The sequence below is a fragment of the Protopterus annectens genome, chromosome 17.part0 (genome assembly GCF_019279795.1).
Source record: "Protopterus annectens isolate FY-2018-M chromosome 17.part0, PAN1.0, whole genome shotgun sequence".
Taxonomy (NCBI): domain Eukaryota; kingdom Metazoa; phylum Chordata; order Ceratodontiformes; family Protopteridae; genus Protopterus; species Protopterus annectens.
The window spans coordinates 364,154,445-364,175,035 of record NC_056751.1 but is presented as its reverse complement, the minus strand read 5'-3'; the positions used below and the strand labels follow the sequence as shown (position 1 = coordinate 364,175,035).

Sequence of the window (20,591 nt, the reverse complement as noted above, 5' to 3'; positions counted from 1 at the left end):
CAAGGATGCATCTGCAGTCATCACATATGGGTAGAATACCATAGCCAATCTGGGGGAGGAGGTACTAGGAAAAGGATGGTGTAGCTAAGATACCCTGCAGGACAGCCGTAGCAAAGCCTGCTCTGGATCTGGAATATAAAGGTAAATTGTAATGCTTGGCAAATGTATGCACGGAGCTCCATGTGGCAGCTTCTACAATGTCTTTTGTAGCCACCCCTCTTAAGAAGGCTGTAGACGTGGCTGTGGCATTCGTAGAATGAGGTCTAATGTTAGCTGGTACAGTCTTTCCATGAAATGAGTAACAAAAGCGGATGCAATTTCCTATCCATTTTGAAATTGTCTGTTTGGAAATTGCTTTTCCTTGAGTACCAGCAGCATATGCTACCAGCAGCTGGTCAGTTTTTCTGAAACCTTTAGTTCTGTCCAAATAGTAGCGCAACTGTCTGTGAATGTCCAGGGCGTGCAGCAGTTTCTCCCCTTTGTTTTGTGGATTTGGGAAGAAGGTAGGCAAGTGAATGGCTTGATTCAATGAAACCCTGGATACCACCTTTGGCATAAAGGTAGGATTAGTTCTTAATGAAACTCTGTCCTGGTGAAAAATAATAAATGGCTGAACTGCCATCAGGGCCTGCAATTCCGAAACCCTTCTTGCTGAGGTTATTGCCAGAAGGAAAGCAGTCTTCCATGAAAGGTACTGTAGATCTGCAGATGCTGCTGGTTCAAATGGAGGCAGTGTTAGTTTTTCCAACACGAAGTTAAGGTCCCAAGCAGGTAGAGGTGGTTTCCTAGGAGGTTTGATGTTTTTAATTCCTCTTAGAAACTGTCTTAGGAGAGGATGAGAAAAGACAGGTGGATCAGTATTGTACTCAGCTGAAATTGCTGAAGCATGACTCTTAATAGAAGAGTAAGACAGCCCATTGTGGAACATTTCTGCCAAATATTCCAGGATATGTGCCATGTTCATCATTGTCGCATCTAGGCCCTTTGTGGTGTTCCAGATGAGAAATCTTTTCCATTTTGCTGAATATGCCTTCCTTGTGGAAGGGCGGCAAACTTCCATAATAATATTCTTCACTCTCTGGGATAGCTTATCCTGAGGAGGAGTCAAGGTATTCTCCACTCTGTTAGTTGCAATGTTTTCAGGTTGGAATGTAGAGTTTTGTATCTGTGCTGTGTCAGTAGAAGTGGCCATAGAGGTAGGGGCCATGGTTTCGTACGTGACATGCTCCTTAGCAGTGGATACCAGTGCTGTCTTGGCCAGTCCGGAGCTATCAGAATCACTTTTGGCTGCTCTGCCCTGATCTTCAGTAACACCTTGGTCATTAATAGAATAGGAGGAAATGCATACACTGTCAGATTTCTCCAGCTGAACGAGAGGGCGTCCACTTTCCACGCTTGTGGGTGGTATGTCCTTGAGCAGAATTTCTTCAGTTGATGATTGTGGGGGGATGCAAATAGATCTATGTCCGGGCTCCCCCAAGATTGTGTTATCTGTTGAAAAATGTCTGGGTGCAGCATCCATTCGTGTGCATCCATGACATTTCTGCTTAAGTGTCCGCCAGTGTATTGTCCTTCCCTGGCACAAACTGAGCTTGTAGCTGTATACTGAGTTTCAAGGAAAGATCCCATAAATTCATTGCCAGTCTGCAAAGGGGGTAAGAATGGGTACCTCCTTGCTTGTTTATGTACCACATAACTGTGGTGTTGTTTGTCCTTATTAGTAAATGGCCTTGATGCAGAAAGAGTTTGAAGGCCTCGATTGCATGCATCACTGCTAGCATTTCTTTTTGATTTATGTGCATGCGTAGCTCCTTTTGTGACCACTGTCCTTGGATACCTCTGGCCTCCATGTGTGCTCCCCAACCTAGGTCTGAAGCGTCTGTTGTAATAGTTTGGGAGGTTTTTGGCTTTGTGAAGGGCAACCCTCTGTTGGACTGGCTGGCCTGAGCCCACCACAGAAATTCCTTGTGAAGGCATGGAATGAGTAGGATTAACGTTTTCAAACTGTGACTGTGCTGAGTCCATAAACTCTTTAGGTACCACTGTAGCGTTCTCATATGTAGCCTTGCTTGTGGAATCAAAAGAATACAGGATGCCATGTAACCCAGGGCCTGCAGGATTTTCCTTGCAGTCAGCTGGGTTTGTCTTGTCAGATTCCTGAAGTAATCCGGTAGTTGACTTTGTTTTTCTTCTGTGAGATAAGCCATTTGGGTGGTTGTATCTAGATCCGCACCCAGAAAGGTTATTCTTTGGGATGGAACAAGTCTTGATTTGTGCATGTTGACTGTATATCCCAAGGCCTGTAGAAGATTGATGGCATAATTTAAGTCCTTTATCAAAGTTTGTTGGTTGTCCGCTTGTATAAGGCAGTCCCATCCAGATATGGGTAGATTTGAATCCCCTGGAGTCTGCAGTGTGCTATTACTGATGACAGGCATTTCGTGAATACTCTGGGCGCAGTAGATAAGCCAAAGGGCAATGCTGAGAATTGATAATGCTCTGACCCTGCAAGAAATCTGAGGTATCTTCTGCAACTTTGTCTGATAGGGACATGCAGGTATGCCTCCTTGAGGTCTAGAGTAACCAGCCAAGACCCCTTGCCCAGCATGGGAAGGAGTTGCTGTAGAGTCAGCATTTTGAATTTTGGCACAATGAGATAAGTATTCAGTGCGGACAAGTCGAGAATTGGTCTCCATTGATGCTCTTTTCTTGGAACAAGGAAAAGCCTGCAGTAAAATCCTTGGCCTTGTTCTGAAATAGGAACTTTTTCATTGGCTTTCATTTGTAGTAAGTTTGAGATTTGTTTCAAAGCCTCTGCCCCTTGATTTGGTGGCAGACCTGGCATGCCTTTTCTTTTTGGCAATGTGTGGAAATGGAACCTGTATCCGTTATCTATTATTTAGAGTGTCCATTTGTCTCTTGTAATGTTGTGCCAATTTCTTGAGAATAAAGAAAGCTTTCCGCCCAAAGGTGCTTCTAATTGAGCCCTGGTTGGCGGAGTCAAAGCAAAGTCATTGAGTTTGTCCTTGTGCAGCAGTTGCAGATCCTGAACTGCCTGTCTGGATTGGAGGTTACCATTGACGGCCTCTGTAGGAGCCCCTAGCTTGCCCTCTACCTCTGGCACACCTGTTCCTGCCCCTTTGAAATCTTTCTGTGTCCGGAAAGGACCAATTCTTGGAAGGCCAGTTTCTGCTGAATCTAGGCGGTTGGACTTGAAGAAAATCCTTAACTGTTTGTACAGATTTTGCCTTTTCCTCAAATTTCTTTAGGACGTCTTGAGCAGTGGAACCAAATAACTTTTGCTTTTCCAGTGGAGCATCCAAAAGCTTAGCTTTAACATGTTCTGGCAGAGATTGTTCCTTCAGCCAAGCATGCCTGCGTATGACAACACCTGTCATTGCTGACCTACATGAAGCTTCCAATGCATCATAACCACACTGCAAGAAGTGGTTGCTAACCTGCTGGGAGTTATGTACCAGATCCTGAAGGGATTTACGGTCAAGGGGTTCAGAAGAAGACAGTTTCTTATGCATTTCTTCTAACAAATACTCTTGATACTGTATCATATGAAATTGCCAATTTAATGCCCTCATAGCAAGAGTGGCAGAAGTATACACTTTTTACCCCATCTCTCTAATGCCCTGGACTCCTTTGCAGAAGGGAGTGGGTTCTTAGTAGTAACAGCTGCAACCCCTTTAGGGCCCTGTGAAATAGTTTCAGGGTCAGCAGAGTGGGCCTTATAAAGAAAAATATGTGTGTCCGGGACTCTAATACCTATCGGGCTTAACAGGGGCCGGAGGCAGAGTGTCAGGGGTCATACTAAAGTCAGAGTATACATCAATCACATTTAAAACAGGAGGAATAGCCAAAGGTCTATGTTGAGGTAAATGGAGAAAAGTTCTTAGTCTTTTCCTGGAATCAGAATATTCCTGGCCCTGCCATTTGAAATGCTCTCTCAGAGTGAAGGGTCTCCCCAAAGGAAAGCTCTTCAGGAGGGGAGGCCGAGGGAATAGATTCCTCTGCATCCGAATCCTCGTAGGCCAAATAAGCCTCCTCCTGGTAGTCTGAGTGATCCGAGCCAACAGAGGCCTCCTCTGAGGAAAGGGGATCAAAAGGATCCATCCTGGGCCCTTTGTCTAGAGGGGGTTGGGAGCCCCTGTCCGGATGAGGCTGAGAGCCCCTAATTAAGGAGATAAGGTCCTCTGCTAAAGTTAGAATCTGTGAACTAGAAGAGGGTCCCTGAGGAATACCTCTGGGAGGCATGGCTTTAGAGTGTTTTGCAGCTTTAGCCCTGGAGAAGGCCTTAAAAGACATGGATACAGAAGGCCTGGCTGCACCACGTGCTGGTGTAGTTTTGTCTAAAGGTATGGTGTCGGAAGATTCCAATACCCAGTTTCGGAAGGCAATTCTGTAACCGACTTGGTAGGAGCCTCCGGGGCCGAGGCTGTCTGTTGTAATATTTCAGGGTTCGGAAGTTCCAAGGACTCTGTATCAGCCGAGACAGAGACACTCGCGGTAGGCCTAGCCGTGGTTTCAGCCGAAACCGCGGCCCCGCGTGTGTCGGTCCTTGTCTTTCCGTTTCTTAATTAAATGTGATGTCGGGGTTTCCGACGGCATTTTGTAAGCCAAACTATCCCCAAAAAACTCTTCTGCGAACTCCGACCGACGTCTAAGAGTGCGTCGGTTGGAAGAGGCGCATGCAGAATAGGCAGAGACGTCGTGGTCTGGGCCTAAGCAAGGAAGACAATAAGAGTGGAAATCCTTATGAGGTATTTGTTTCCCACAAGTTAACAATTATTAACTTTTTCTGACATCGGCTGAGGCAAGAAAGAGTCCCCAATGGGGTACTTAGCTTTTGAAGTCTTCGGATAGCGAATTTACAGGAGCTGGCCGACCGGCACTTGCGAACTGCTTCTGCTACCACGCGGCAAGAAAGACGGAGGAAGATGGCGTCAGCTGACGCTTTTATACCCCAGGCGCTGTGACATCGGGGAAGGGGCTACATCAGCCGACGCCGGACCCAGACTTTGGAATTCAGCCGACCGAAGGGCTGCCTGAGGCAGGACAACCCATATGTGATGACTGCAGATGCATCCTTGAAGGACATCTATGTCTGGCCTTCCCCATTCTTGGATTATCTCTGTAAAAACTTTTGGATGCAATTTCCATTCGTGTGGATCTGTCATATTCCTGCTTAGGTTGTCTGCCAGCGTGTTTTCCTTGCCTGGCAAGTACTGTGCTTGTAATTCCATTTGTAAGTCCAAGGCCATGTTCCAAAGTGACATGGCCATTCTGCATAAGGGGTAAGAATGTGTTCCTCCCTGTTAATGTACCACATAACTGTGGTGCTGTCTGTTCTTATCAATAGTTGACCTGGTTGTAAAAGGTCCTTGAAAGCTATAATAGCATTTATTACTGCTAGCATTTCTTTTTGATTGATGTGAAGGTGCTTTTCTTTTTGGGACCATTTGCCCTGAATGCACCGATCTGTCATGTGCGCCCCCCAGGCGTAGTCCAAGGCGTCTGTTGTGATGACTTGATTTGCTTGAGGCTTGCTGAATGGAAGGCCTGTGTTTGTTTGACATGCTTGAGCCCACCACAGAAATTCCTTTTGCAGACATGGAATTAGTGGTATTATTGTTTCCAAACTGTGGCTGTGTTGAGACCATATGTTTTTCAGGTACCATTGTAGTTTCCTCATATGCAGCTTTGCACATGGGATTAGCAAGATGCAAGATGCCATGAATCCCAGAGCCTGCAGGATTTTCCTTGCAGTCAGCCTGGTGCAATTTGCTAGTGTTCTGAAGTATTGAATTAGTTGCCCCTGCTTCTCTGGCGTGAGGTAGGCCATCTGGGTGTTTGTGTCCAAATTGGCACCCAGGAAAATTATCTTCCGAGAGGGTATTAGCTTTGATTTCTTTTTGTTGACTGTGTATCCCAGAGAGTTCAACAACATTATTACATAAGCCAGATGTTTCAGAAGAATGTGCTTGCTGTCCGCTTGGATCAGGCAGTCGTCCAAATAGGGGTATATTTGTATCCCTTGAAGTCTGCAGTAGGCAATTACTGATGCCAGGCATTTTGTGAATACTCTGGGCGCAGTAGATAAGCCAAAGGGCAATGCAGAGAATTGATAATGGGTTGAACCTGCAAGAAATCTGAAGTACCTTCTGCAATTTGGTGACAATATGCCAGTTTTTTGAAAATAATGCCAGCTTTCATCCTAAGGGGGCTGCCATTTGAGACTTGGTTGGCATGCAAAGGGGAAAGTCATTGGGTTTGCTTTCTGAAAGATTGCGAGTTATCCTCACCACCTCTTTGTGTAGGAGCTTGCCACTGTCTGCCTCTAAACGATCCTTGGGATTGTCCTCTGCCTCTCGTGCGCCTGTATCTGCCTCTTTGGGGTCTGTCCGTAGCAGGAAAGGACCAGTTTTTGGAAGGCCACTTTCTACTAAAGCGTGGGGGTTGTACCTGTAGAAATACTTTCACAGTTTGCATTGATTTAGCCTTTTCTCCATTTTCCTTAACACCTCCTCGGCCTTAGCACCAAATAGTACATCCTTTTGAAGAGGGGCGTCTAGTAATTTAGCTTTGACATGATCAGGTAAGGCTTGTTCCTTGAGCCAGGCATGCCTACGTATGACTGATCCTGTAAAAGCAGCTCTACATGAGGCCTCTGGAGCATCAAAACCACATTGTAAGGTATGCTTACCCACTTGTTCTGCACTATGCATCAAATCCTGCAACTCCTTCAAGTCTGGATGTTCAGGTTGTGACATTTTACTTTTCAATTGTGATAACAAAAACTGTTGGTATTTTAGCATATGAAACTGACAGTTTAAGGCCCTCATCGATAAGGTAGCAGAGGTATATACCTTTTTTCCCCACCTTTCTAAGGATCTGAAGTCCCTCTCGGAAGGTAGTGGATTTTTAGCAATGGAGGCCTTGACTCCCTTGGGGCCCTGTGAGATGGTTTCTGGGTCAGCAGCATGGCTCTTGTATAGAAATTGGTGCGAGTCAGGAATCCTATAGTACCTGTCAGGCTTAACTGGAGCTGGAGGTAGAGAGTCCGGGTTAAGGCAGGCCTCCGAGTAAACATCATCTAGGATGTCCAAGACAGGAGGTATAGCCAGAGGCCTGTGCTGAGGTGGCAAGAGAAATTCCCTGAGCCTTTTCTTGGAATCAGAATAATCTTGGCCTTCCCAGTGGAAGTGTTCCCTTAAGGTATGCAAAGTTTCCCCAAATGAGTAATCCTCTGGGGAGGGGGGGGGGACAGAAAGGATGGACTCCTCCGCATCAGAGTCTTCAAAAGGGGAGTAAGAATGTTCCTGATCATCAGAGTGCTCTGAAATAATGGAGCCCTGATCAGAGGAGGGGGAATCTTCCTCCACTCTGGGCCTTTTGTCCAGTGGGGGCTGAGAACCACTGATAAGAGTAATTAAATCCTCAGCAATTTTAAGCATCTGTTTCTTAGGCATGGGGCCTGGAGATGGGCCCTGAGTAGCTGGTCTCAGAGTGTATGGTTGCTTTAGACTTTGTGAAAGCCTTGATGGAGAAAGAAGAGGAAGGTCTGAAGACACCTTGAGTGGAGGTGGACCTGTCCACATTCTGAGTTTCAACGCCAAGAGTGGCTTCGGTATATGTAGTCGGGGTGTGGGCCGAGGAGCCTGCAACCTCGGGCACAGGAGACACCGCCAAAGAAGTGTCGTTGGTAGTCAGGGGCTGCGTAGGCGCCTCGCTGAGAACCGGACCACGTGCAGTCGGCTTTGGCGTGGTGTCGGTAGAGGCCGCGGACCTCGTGTCGGTCCTTGTCTTTGCATTTGTTTAGATATAACCGGAGTCGGAGTATCCGACGACATAGTATAGTTAAATGCTTTCCCAAAATAATGCTGGGCGAACTCCGTCCGATGCTTAATAATGCATTTGTTGAAAGTAGCACAAAAGCGACAGACCGAGACGTCGTGGTCTGGGCCTAAACAAGGTATACAGAGGGAATGGAAATCCTTATGCGGTATTTGCTTCCCACAAGAAATACAATTATTAACTTTGTCTGACATCGGTCTGAGGCAAGAAAAGTTTCCCCAACGGGGTACTTAACTTTTAAGACGACTTCGGTTTCCAATTTTTCGTAATCTCAGGAGCTGGCCGACCGGCACTTGCGAACTGCTTCTGCTTCGGGAACAGCACAGCAAGAAAGACTGAAGAAAATGGCGTCGGCTGGTTCCTTTATACCCCTGTCGCACTGACGTCAGGGAAGAAGCGACGACAACCGACGACAGACCTAGACTTTGGAATTCGGCCGACCGAGGACCCGCCTGATGGCAGGAGAACCCATCTGGTATGACTGCAGCTGTATGCATGATGAACATCGAAGAATTAGCAGATTATGTAGTGATAATAATGATTCAAAAATTGAAGCAATAAAAGCCATGAAAATGTTCTTGAAAAGAGGATATGATGAACTAATAGTGGACAGTTATATGAAAATTTATGAAAATTATAATATGAACAGAGAAATAAAACATAGGGATAACATAGTAAAATAGGAATTTAGTAATAGAGAACAACATTTTTGTTACTAAATATACAGCTTTTTCAGACAGATTTAATAATATACTAAGAGAATATTGGAAAATAATTGAGACAAGTGGCTTGTGTGTCTAAACTAGAACTTAGAACATCTTACCAGAGGGGACGTAATGTACAAGATTTTCTAGCACATAGTAGCTATAAAAGACCAAAAGAATGGATAAATGGAAATATAACAAAATTAGGCACTAGTCCTTGTGGCAGACGTTCTATTTGCCAATATATAGTGCCTACATTCCATTATATCAATGGAAAGAAATTTCAAATATAAAGTTGTTTCTCATGTACAACAAAGGGCATAATTTATGCAATAAAATGTTCATGCAACTATTTTTATATAGGTGAGAGCAAACAGTCTAAGCAAAAGAATCAAAGAACAGGTTAGGGATATAAAAAATAAAAAGATAAGTCCTGTAGCAGATCATTTCAATTCAGTACACAGAAGTGAAATAGATAGTTTAGCGGTAACAGTTTTGGAACATATTTCTGTGCATTTTTCTGGTGAGGATTTACTGAAATATTTATTAAGAAAAAAGGAATCAATTTTTATAATGAAATGTAATGCTTTGCAGCCCAACGGGCTAAATAAGGAATGTCATTGGCAGAGTTTTATTTGATTTTTCCTGTTGAGTTGTTAATAATGTAGATTCTGCTTTAAATATCTTAATTAGTTAATTAACTGTATTGGATTTCAATATAAATAGGCATGCTGTGAGAGCAGGCATTTTACTCTGAAAAGGCTGTTACGGCCGAGGCGCTATGAGTTTTACTGGTGAAGTTTTTACTGTGTTTTTTACTATCTACTTCGCTGTGGAATTAGACAGACTTGCATCTGGAAAAGGTGTCACTGGTTTCTGGATGTGGTACAACAGTTTTCTTCCTTAGTGTGGTTTTGGAAACAAAAACAGGTTTAAGTTCCTGCAAAGGCTTTCCCTTATCCTGGTGGGAGAAACAAATCAGCAGCAGTTGCACCAAATACGTGCATTACCCAGAGAAGCATCCATCAACTTAGCCTTAATATCATCAGCAAAGGTTGAAGCCAAAGCTAGGTGTATCTCCATACTGTAGAACGAAAAGCAGCAGCTCTGAAAGAAGCATCTGCTCCATCATAACTGCCCTTAATAGAATGGTGAGCCACCTGAGAAGAACTCCCCAACAAGGAGAAGGCAGAAGTCTTCACTTCAGAACCATGAAGGTCAGAAATTACCTGATAGGATTAAGAAAGTGTCAAAATACATCCGGACATACGAGTCTGGTAAATGACAGCTCTAAAAGCCAAGGCAGCACAGGTATAAACCTTCTTACATAGCTTTTCCATAGTCCTATCTTTATTTTATCAGAAGGAAAAAGCTTTGTACAAGGCAGAAACTGAGATGGCTTACAAGATGCCACAGACACCGTAGAGGGGTCAGCTGAAGGACATCTATAAAATCCACAGGCACCCTGTAAAACCTATCAGCTTTTTTTCGGACAAAGGGCTGGGAGTCTGGAACATGAGATGCAGTAGAAAAGGCAACCAACAAGGTAGCTAATGCAGAAGAAACAGCAGACGGTCTGGGAGAGTACTTGCACAAGCTCATAATTCCTCTTCTGTACATCAGAAACCGGAGCAAATTCCCATTTGAAAAATTCCATCAGCCTGGAAATTGTGTCCTGAACGAAATATTCTCAAAAGGAGCGTCAGAACTAATAGACTCCTCTACTGCAGAACCACAGTCTAAAGTAGGAATCTGGGAAGATTAAGCAAGGGATTCCTCATCTAAATCCACCTCTTCCTTAAGGAATCCTGTTCCCTAGGCCTTTTAAGAGGAGTAGAGGACCAAGGTGGAGCACGAAAGTACAGTTGTATACACTTACCATAAATGTAGATGTTAGAGTGTATTCATTGTTGCAGTCATTACATTTGGGTTATCTGCTTGCAGTAGCCTTCAGACGGCCTGATTAACAAAGTCGTGGGTCCTGCGTCGGTTGCTGGCTCTTCTTCCGTGATGTCAGATCATCAGGGGTATAAAACATGCAGCCGATATCATTAAATCAGTTTCTTGCCCCAGATATCAGGTGCCCCATAATGGGAAGCAATTAAATCTATAAAATATACAAGGTTATACCTCCAACAAAAAAGCAAATACACCAAAAAGTTTTAAGCATAGTAAAGGAGAAAAGATGTATAGCCAAAAGAAGTCAGGCGACTGCAACAGTGAATACACTCGAACATCTACATTTATGGTAAGTGTACACAAAGTACAGTTTTGTACCTACCATAAATGTAGATGTCTGATAGGTATGCATCTGCAGTCATAACATATGGGTTGTCCTGCCTCAGGCAGCCCTTCGGTCGGCCGGATTCCAAAGTCTGGGTCTGGCCTCGGCTGATGTCGCACCTTCCCCGACGTCAGAGCGTCTGGGGTATAAAAGCATCAGCTGACGCCATTTTCCTCAGTTTTTCTTGCTCCAGATGCCAGGTGCCCTCTAGGAAGGCTAAATTTGGAGAAATGTAATAGAATTCCAAACATTTGCAAAATTATATATATATATGTATATATATATATATATATATATATATATATATATATATATATATATATATAAACATATATCTATACACATATACATATACACACACAAGTATATACAAACAAATACACCATAATAGATTCCCCCAGCTAGCTAAAAGTGGGGTAAACACCCTAGGAATACCACAGAGGGTAGGAGGAGGGTAAAGACTGCAGATGCATACCTATCGGACATCTACATTTATGGTAGGTACAAAACTGTACTATGTCCTTCAAGGATGCATCTGCAGTCATAACATATGGGTAGCAGTAGCAAAGCCTGCTCTGGATCTGGAGTATAACGGTAGATTGTAATGTTTGGTAAATGTATGCACGGAGCTCTAAGTAGCAGCTTCTAAAATGTCCTTGGTAGCCACCCCTCGTAGGAAGGCTGTAGTGGTGGCCGTGGCCCTTGTGGAATGAGGACTGATGTTTGCAGGAACTGACTTTCCATGAAAGGAGTAACAAAATCGAATGCAATTTCCTATCCATTTTGAAATTGTCTGTTTGGAAATTGCTTTTCCTTGCACCCCAGCAGCATATGCTACCAATAAGTTGGTCAGTTTTTCTGCTACTTTTAGTTCTGTCCAAGTAGTAGCGTAGTTGTCTGTGTATATCCAAAGTGTGCAGAAGTTTTTCCCCTCTATTCTGTGGATTTGGGAAGAACGTGGGCAAGTGAATAGCTTGGTTCAAGGATACCCTAGATACCACCTTTGGCATAAAAGTAGGAATAGTTCTTAGTGTAACTCTGTCCTGATGGAAGATGAGAAATGGCTGTACTGCCATTAATGCTTGTAACTCAGATACTCTTCTTGCTGAAGTTATTGGCAGAAGGAATGCAGTTTTCCAAGACAGAAACTGGAGATCCGCTGATGCTGCTGGTTCAAATGGAGGAAGTGTTAGTTTCTCCAAGACAAAGTTGAGATCCCAAGCAGGTAAAGGGGGTTTTCTTGGAGGTTTGATATTTTTGATCCCTCCCAGAAATTGCTTGAGGAGAGGTTGTGAGAAGATAGGTGGATCCAAATTATATTCTGCTGAAATTGCTGAGGCATAAATCTTAATGGAAGAATAGGAAAGGCCATTGTGGAACAGTTCTGCTAAGTATTCCAGAATATGTGTCATGCTTGCCACTGTCACATCTAAGCCTTTTGATGTGTTCCAGATGAAAAATCTTTTCCATTTAGCTGAGTATGTCTTCCTTGTGGAAGGCCGGCGAGCTTCCATGATGATGCCCTTCACTGTCTGTGATAAAACATTTTGTTTTGGATTTAAGGGATTTTCCAGGCAGTTAGCTGCAATGTTTTTAAGTTGGGATGCATGATCTTGAAATTGTTCTGCGTCAGAAGGAGGCCATAAGGGGAGAGGCCATGGTTTTGCCTGTGACATGCTTCTCAATAGTGGATACCAGTGTTGCCTTGGCCAGTCTGGAGCTATCAGAATCACTCTTAGCTGTTCCTCCCTGATCTTCAGTAGAACATCGTACATTAAAGGGAGAGGTGGGAAGGCATATACTGTTAGAGCTTTCCAGCTGAAAGAGAGAGAGTCCACCCTCCATGCTTGTGGGTGGTATGTCCTTGAGCAGAATGTCTTCAGTTGATGGTTGAGGATGGATGCAAATAGATCTATCTCCGGCATTCCCCATGCCTTTGTTATGAGTTGGAAGATGTCTGGGTGCAGCACCCATTCGTGTGCATCCATAGTAGTTCTGCTTAAGCTGTCTGCCAGTGTATTTTCCTTTCCTGGCACGAACTGGGACTGCAGTTGGATATTGAGTTTCAGGCATAGCTCCCATAGATTCATAGCCAGCCGGCATAGAGGGTAGGAGTGTGTGAGTCCCTGCTTGTTTATGTACCACATGACCGTGGTGTTGTCTGTACTTATTAACAGGTGGCCTTGATGGAGGAAGGGTTTGAAAGCCTCGATTGCATGCATCACTGCCAGCATTTCCTTTTGGTTTATGTGCATGTGTAGCTGTCTTTGAGACCATAGGCCTTGGATACATTTGTCCTCCATGTGTGCTCCCCATCCTCGGTCTGAAGCGTCCGTGGTGATGGTTTGTTTTGTTTTTGGTTTGTTGAAAGGCAACCCTCTGTTGGACTGGCAGGCCTGAGCCCACCACAGGAATTCCTTTTGAAGGCAAGGAATGATTGGTATCAAAGTTTCCAAACTGTGACTGTGTTGAGACCATACACTCCTTAGATACCATTGTAATTTTTTCATATGCAGCCTGGCCTGTGGTATAAGAATTATGCAGGATGCCATGTAACCCAGGGCCTGCAGGATTTTCCTTGCAGTAAGCTGAGCTTGGCTTGTCAGATTCCTTTAGTAATCTGGAAGTTGTTTTTGTTTTTCTTCTGTGAGAAAGGCCATTTGGGTGGTTGTGTCTAGATCCGCACCCAGAAAGGTTATCCTTTGGGATGGAACCAGTCTTGATTTTTGGATGTTGACTCTGTATCCCAATGCCTGTAGTAGGCGGATGGCATAGGCCAAGTCTTTTATCAAATTTACCTTGTTGTCCGCTTGTATAAGGCAGTCCAGATAAGGGTAGATTTGAATCCCTTGAAGTCTGCAGTGTGCAATTACTGATGCCAGGCATTTCGTGAATACTCTGGGCGCAGTAGATAAGCCAAAGGGCAATGCTGAGAATTGATAATGCTCTGATCCTGCAAGAAATCTGAGGTGTCTTCTGCAGTTTGGTCGAATAGGGACATGCAGGTATGCCTCCTTGAGATCTAGAGTCACCAGCCATGACTCCTTGCCCAACATGGGAAGAAGTTGCTGTAGGGTCAGCATCTTGAATTTTGGCACAATGAGGAAAGTATTCAGTGCGGACAGGTCGAGAATAGGCCTCCATTGATTTTCTTTTCTTGGTACAAGAAATAGTCTGGAGTAAAATCCTTGGCCTTTTTCTGAAAGTGCTACTTTTTCTATAGCTTTCATTTGAAGCAAGTTGTTGATCTGCTTTAAAGCCTCTGCCCTCTGATTTGGTGGTAGGTATGGCATTCCGTTTCTTTTTGGCAAAGTGTGGAAGTGGAACCTGTATCCTTTGTCTATTATTTGCAGTGTCCATGTGTCCCTTGTAATATAATGCCAAATTTTTGAGAATAAAGCAAGCTTTCTGCCCAAGGGTGCTTCCAGTTGAGCCCTGGTGGGCGGAATCAGAGTAAAGTCATTGAGCCTGTCCTGATGTAGTAGTAGTTGTTGCTGCTGTTGCACTACCTCTCTGGTTGGCAGGTTGCCACTGACGGCCTCTGTAAGAGCCCCTAGATTGGCCTCTGCCTCTGGGGCGTCTGTTCCTGCCTCTCTGGGCTCTGTCCGAGTCTGGAAAGGACCAGATCTTAGTAGGCCAGTTTCTGCTAAAACTCGGTGGTTGTACTTGTAGGAAATCCTTAACTGTTTGCACAGATTTTGCCTTTTCTTCATACTTTTTTAAGACCTCCTGAGCAGAGGAGCCAAATAAATTTTGTTTCTCCATTGGAGCATCCAGGAGTTTAGCTTAAACATGGTCTGGCAAAGATTGTTCCTTCAGCCAGGCATGCCTACGAATAACTGGCCCAGTCATAGCTGACCTAAATGAAGCCTCCAATGCATCATAACCACACTTTAAGAAATGATTACTAACCTGCTGTGAGTTGTGTACCAAATCCTGAAGGAATTTACGGTCAAGGGGCTCAGAAGAAGAAAGCTTCTTGTTCAGTTCATCTAACAAATACTCTTGGTACTGTATCATATGAAATTGACAGTTTAGTGCCCTGATGGTAAGAGTTGCAGAAGTATATACCTTCTTTCCCCATCTCTCTAAAGCTCTAGACTCTCTTTCAGAAGGTAGAGGATTTTTGGCAGTGGCAGCCGCAACCCCTTTAGGGCCCAGAGTAATAGTTTCTGGGTCTGCAGAATAGGCTTTATACAGATGGAAATGAGAATCCGGGACCATGTAGTATCTATCACGTTTGACAGGGGCTGGGGGGAGAGTATCAGGGGCTGTACTGACATCATTGTAAACATCATCAATTACATTCAAAACAGGAGGTATAGCTAAGGGCCTATGCTGAGGCAAATGTAAAAAGGTCCTTAATCTTTTTCTAGAATCAGAGAATTCCTGACCTTGCCATTGAAAATGCTCTCTCATGGAGTGTAGAGTCTCACCAAAGGAAAACTCTTCAGGAGGGGAGGCCAAAGGGATAGATTCTTCAACATCATAATCCTCATAGGGCGAATAAGCCTCCTCCTGGTCGTCTGACAACTCAGAACCATCCGTGGACTCATCTGAAGAGTGTGGGTCAAAAGGCTCAGTCCTGGGCCTTTTGTCTGGTGGAGGGTGAGAGGCCCTGTCTGGGTGAGGTTGTGAACCTCTAATTAAAGAAATAAGGTCCTCTGCAAGGCTGAGGATCTGAGTACTAGAGGAAGGCCTCTGGGAGGTAAGTCTTGGGAGGCAAAGCTTTAGAAAGTTTAGCAGCTTTAGCCCTGGAGAAGGCCTTAATGGACATGGAAGCAGGGGGCCTAGCTGCCCCACGTGCAGGAGTAGATATGTCCAAAGGAATGGTGTCGGACATATCCTGGACACTGGTTTCGGTAGGTAGCTCGGTAGCCGACTCAGCCGGGGCTTCCCGGGCCGTGGTGGTCGGTTGAGTGGATTCGGATGAAGGAAGCTCCGAGGACTCGGTTTCGGCTGAAACAGAGACACTCGCGGTAGGCTTTACCGTGGTTTCAGCCGAAACCGCGGGCCGCGAGTGTCGGTCCTTGTCCTTCCGTTTTTTCACCAAATGTGATGTTGGGAGTCTCCGACGGCATTTTATATGCAAAACTAGCCCCAAAAAATTCCTCTGCAAACTCCGACCGACGTCTAAGAGTTCGTCGGTTGAAGGAAGCACAGGCTGAACAGGACGATACGTCGTGGTCTGGGCCTCAGCAAGGAAGGCAGTAGGAATGGAAAACCTTATGAGATTTGTTTCCTACAAGTTAAACAATTATTTACTTTATCTGACATCGGCTGAGGCAAGAAAGAGTCCCCAACGGGGTACTTAGCTTTTTCGAAGTTTTCGGTAGCTGAAATCACTGGATCTGACCGACCGGCACTTGAGAACAGCTTCTGCTTCGGGCACCGCGCGGCAAGAAAGACTGAGGAAAATGGCGTAGGCTGATGCTTTTATACCCCAGATGCTCTGACGTCGGGGAAGGTGCGACATCAGCCGAGGCCAGACCCAGACTTTGGAATCCGGCCTACCGAAGGGCTGCCTGAGGCAGGACAACCCATATGTTATGACTGCAGATGCATCCTTGAAGGACATCTGTACTATGTTCTTCATGTTTCACTGTTGCAGTCAGCACATTTGGGTAGATTCCCAAAGCTAAAAATGGGAGGAGGAATTTAGATAGCATTAAGACCAGCTATAAGGCCCTGCAAGACTGCAGTGGCAGCCAGCTCTGTATTTAAAGAAAATTTGCAAATGGTAATGGTTGGTGAAAGTATGTACAGAACTCTAGGAAGCAGCTTCCAAGATGTTCCGGGTAGGTACACCTCTGAGAAAGGTTGTAGAGGTAGATGAAGCCTTGGTTGAGTGGGGTCTGACCCTCTGTGGGATATGTTTTCCATGGTGCTTATAGCAGAAATGAATGCAATGGCCTGTCGATTTGGAAATGGTTGCTTTGAAACAGCCATCCCCCCTCTGTACCTCTGCCACCAGCAGTTCAGATTTCCTTTAAGGTTTAGTCCTGTCCAAGTAGAATCTAAGCTGCCTGTACACATCTAAGGAGTGCAGTATCCGTTCCCCTTTTATTTTGTGGATTAGGAAAGAAGGTTAGCAAATGAATGGACTGATTAAGGGCCACACTGGATACAACCTTGGATATGAAAGAGGAACTGGTCCTGAGGGACACCCTATCCACATGAAAAATGATGAAAGGCTCCACTGTCATAAGGGCCTGTAATTCAGATACCCTTCTTGCTGAAGTGATTGCTGAAAGGAAAGCTGTTTTCCAAGAAAGGAATTTTTTATCTGCAGTAGCAGCTGGCTCGAAAGGAGAAAGGGTGAGATTCTCCAAGGGAAACTTTTTCCGAAGTCACTGATTTGTGCAATTTGCATGGTAAAGATATGAGGTCTGTTTTTCGAAAAGGGAATAGTATAAAGAACATATTGGAAAAGGGTCCCTTTCAACTTTATTCTACTCGACCACGCAAAGGTACTTTTAAATGCGGGTCATGTGCACAATGTCCTTACATTGTTCATGCTGAACAAGTATTTCTTATTGCCAAAAATAGAACTATCAAGGCTACAGCATATTACAATTGCAACAGCCAAATGTATCTGGCTATGTGTACCATCTGCCCGGCATACTACGTGGGAAAGACCGAGCGTTCTTTGAAACGCAGAATTTATGAGCACACATATGACATACAAAAAGGAAATAACACTAATGCCCTGTTCAAGCATACATCTGTATGTCCCAATGCAAATTATCAATTTTTTTGTGCTGGATAGTATTCACAAGGATCCAAGGGGTGGGCCGTGGCAGGCAAAATTAGAACAGAGGGAGACCTCTTGGCAAATTACGTTGGAAGCCAATAAAGAGCCTGGATTAAATGATTATATATCTATTAAGCCTATATTAAAATTGAAAGCTATCACTATATAAGCTAAGATATATTTCATTTTATTGCATCTAACAATATTTTGTAAGAATATGTGTTTTTATATTATTTTATTTTATTCAAGAATATTATATATTTTCTAATTTCTAAAGATTCAAAATGTTAGTATTTTCATGCTCTTATTTACATATATTTTTCAATTTCATACTTTGTTATATATATATTTTTACCAACATTATATATTAATGTATTTTTAAGTTGCTTTTCTTTAAGACCTGATTGTTTAGATTACGTGTTTTAATTGATACTAGTATATAAGCTGGGGGGTTATTTGATCATGTGGTCTGATGAAGTTACTTTTTTGTAACGAAAACGAGTGTTACTGTGATTTACTTGCGTTAACCTGAGACATTAAACCTGAATTTGGAGTATACCCGGATATTTATTGGCGTTTTTCTCCACCAAGTGTTGGTTCTCAGTCATGAGATTCTCCAATACAAAGTTAAGGTCCCAGGCTGGAGTTTGAGCTCTCCTGGGTGGCCTTAAATTTTTGGCCCCTCAGAGGAACTGCTTGAGCAGTGGATGAGAGAAGAGGGGAGGTTCTGTGTTATAATGAGCTGAGGCATGAATTTTTATTGAGGAAAAAGACAGGCCCTTGTGAAGCATCACAGTTAAGTATCATAAAATCTTAGGTAAATTGGGCACTACTGTGCTCATCCCTAGAGACTGGTTCCAGGCACAGAATCTTTTCCACTTTTTAGCATAAAATTATCTAGTACTAGGTCTCCTTGCCTCTAAAATGATATCCATCACTGGTTTACTGAAGGATGGTAAAGGAGAAATTAGGTAATAAGCCACACTGCTAGGTTCAGTGTTTGAAGCTGAAGATGGAGAATCTGGTTCTCTAGCTGAGACAGCAGGGTATGAGTCCGACGCAGGTGCTATGGGGCCAACAGTGAAACTGCACAAGAGGGGGTACCCAGTGCTGGCGTGGCCAGTCTGGAGCAATCAAAATCGTCCTTGGTTTGTCTTGTTTGATCTTTAGTGGTAACTTTGAAGAGCAGAGGCAGAGGAGGAAAGGCGTAAAACTGATAGTTTTTTCCAGCTGAAGGACAGAGCATCCACTTTCCAAGCTCATCTGTGGGAGTCCTTCTGCAAAATTTTTCCAATTGATAGTTCTGGGGGGAAGCAAAACATGTCTATATCTGGGCTCCCCCATTTCCTTGTCAACATGTTGAAAATCCTTGGTTCCAGTTTCCACTCGTGTGGGTCCATGAGGTTTCTGCTTAGTCCGTCTGCCAGTGTATTTAGTTTTCCTGGCATGAATTGAGCTTGTAGATGCACTTGGTAGCTCAAGGCTCTGTTCCACAATGCCACGGCAAGTCTACAGAGGGGGTAAGAATGTGTACCCCCCCCCCTTGCTTGTTTATGTACCACAACAGTTGTGTTGTCAGTCTTTACCAATAATTGTCCTGGAAGAATGTGGTCCTTAAAGGCTGTCACAGCATTCTGTACAGCTAACATTTCTTTTTGAATGATATGTAGGTGCATTTGACTTTAGGTCCATTTGCCCTAAATAAACTTCCCTGCCAGGGGTGCCCCCATGCATAGTCTGATGCGTCTGTTAGGGAATGGGCGGCAGGGGGTAATGTGAATGGTAGTCCCTTGTTTTGGTGGCAGGCCTCTGCCCACCAAAGGAACTCTAGGTGTAGGCAAGGTATGATAGGAATCATTGCTTCCAGATCCTGAGAATTTTTACAACAAACGCTTTTTAGATACCATTGTTTGCTCATAAGCAGTCTTACATATGGAATTAGAAGAATGCAGGAGGCCATGAACCCCAAAGGCTTGTAGTATTTCCCTTCCAAATAGCAGGGTTTTTGTGGCCACTTGTTTGAAGTAGGTTGTCAAATGAATTTGTCTCTCTGGCGTGAGGAAAGCCATCTGGGAAGTTGTATTCAAGCTTGCTCCAGGAATACAATTTGACAGGGTACCAGGTGTGAATTCCTTTTGTTTATGGTGTACCCCAGATAAGTTAGCACCCTCTGTACAAAAGTCAGATGATTCAAAGTATGTCCTGGCTTTCTGCCTGAATTAAACAATCATCCAGGTATGGGTATATTTGACTATTTCTTTGCCTGCAAAATGCAATGACTGGAGATCGGCACTTTGTGAATACCCTGGGTGCAGTAGAGAACGTGCAGCCTGCTTTGACATGTAGGTATCTTCTGCAAGATTTCTTGACTGGGATGGGCAGGTATGCTTCCTTTAAATCTAGCGTTGCCAACAAGGCATCTTTGCCTAGCATAGGAAGCAACCGGTGAAGAATTAGCATCTTGAACATAGGAATCACCAAAAAGGTGTTTAGAGTTGACAGGTCCAGGACAGGATGCCATGAATTGTTTTTTTCCGGGTACCAGGAAAAGTCTCGAGTAGAAACCTTGTCCTTTTTCCTCTTCTGGTACCAATTGAACAGCCCCTATGCTTAAGAGAGAGAGAGAGTACTTGCTTTGGGTCTCTGCCCACTGATGTGAAGGTAGAGCCAGTGAACCGCTTGGAGTTGGTAACGTGTAGAAGTGAAATCTGTATCCTTGGGACACTATTTTTAGAACCCATTTGTCCTGTGTAATGAGTTTGCAGTTCTTTGCATGAAGTGCAATCTTCCCACCACCAAAGGGGCAGTCAGTTGAGAAGTGCTTGGAAGTTCTAAAAAGTCGTCATTGAGACTGTATCATAGGGGGCGTTTTATTAGTCCCAGATTTGGAAGTGGAAGCCCCCCACTGCTTTAGTCCTGTGCATCCACTGGGACTGAAGCCTGGGTGCTCTGCTGGATCTGGGTATGGACAGAGGTGGTCTGGAAG

At 44.2% G+C, this 20,591-nt stretch overlaps 1 protein-coding gene across 1 annotated transcript in view; it reads right to left on the bottom strand.

Moving 5' to 3' along the window:
• Window positions 1–20,591, bottom strand: part of LOC122791440 (PHD and RING finger domain-containing protein 1-like) — a 501,969-nt gene that overhangs the window by 195,878 nt on the left and 285,500 nt on the right. The gene's annotated exons all lie outside the window — the stretch shown is intronic.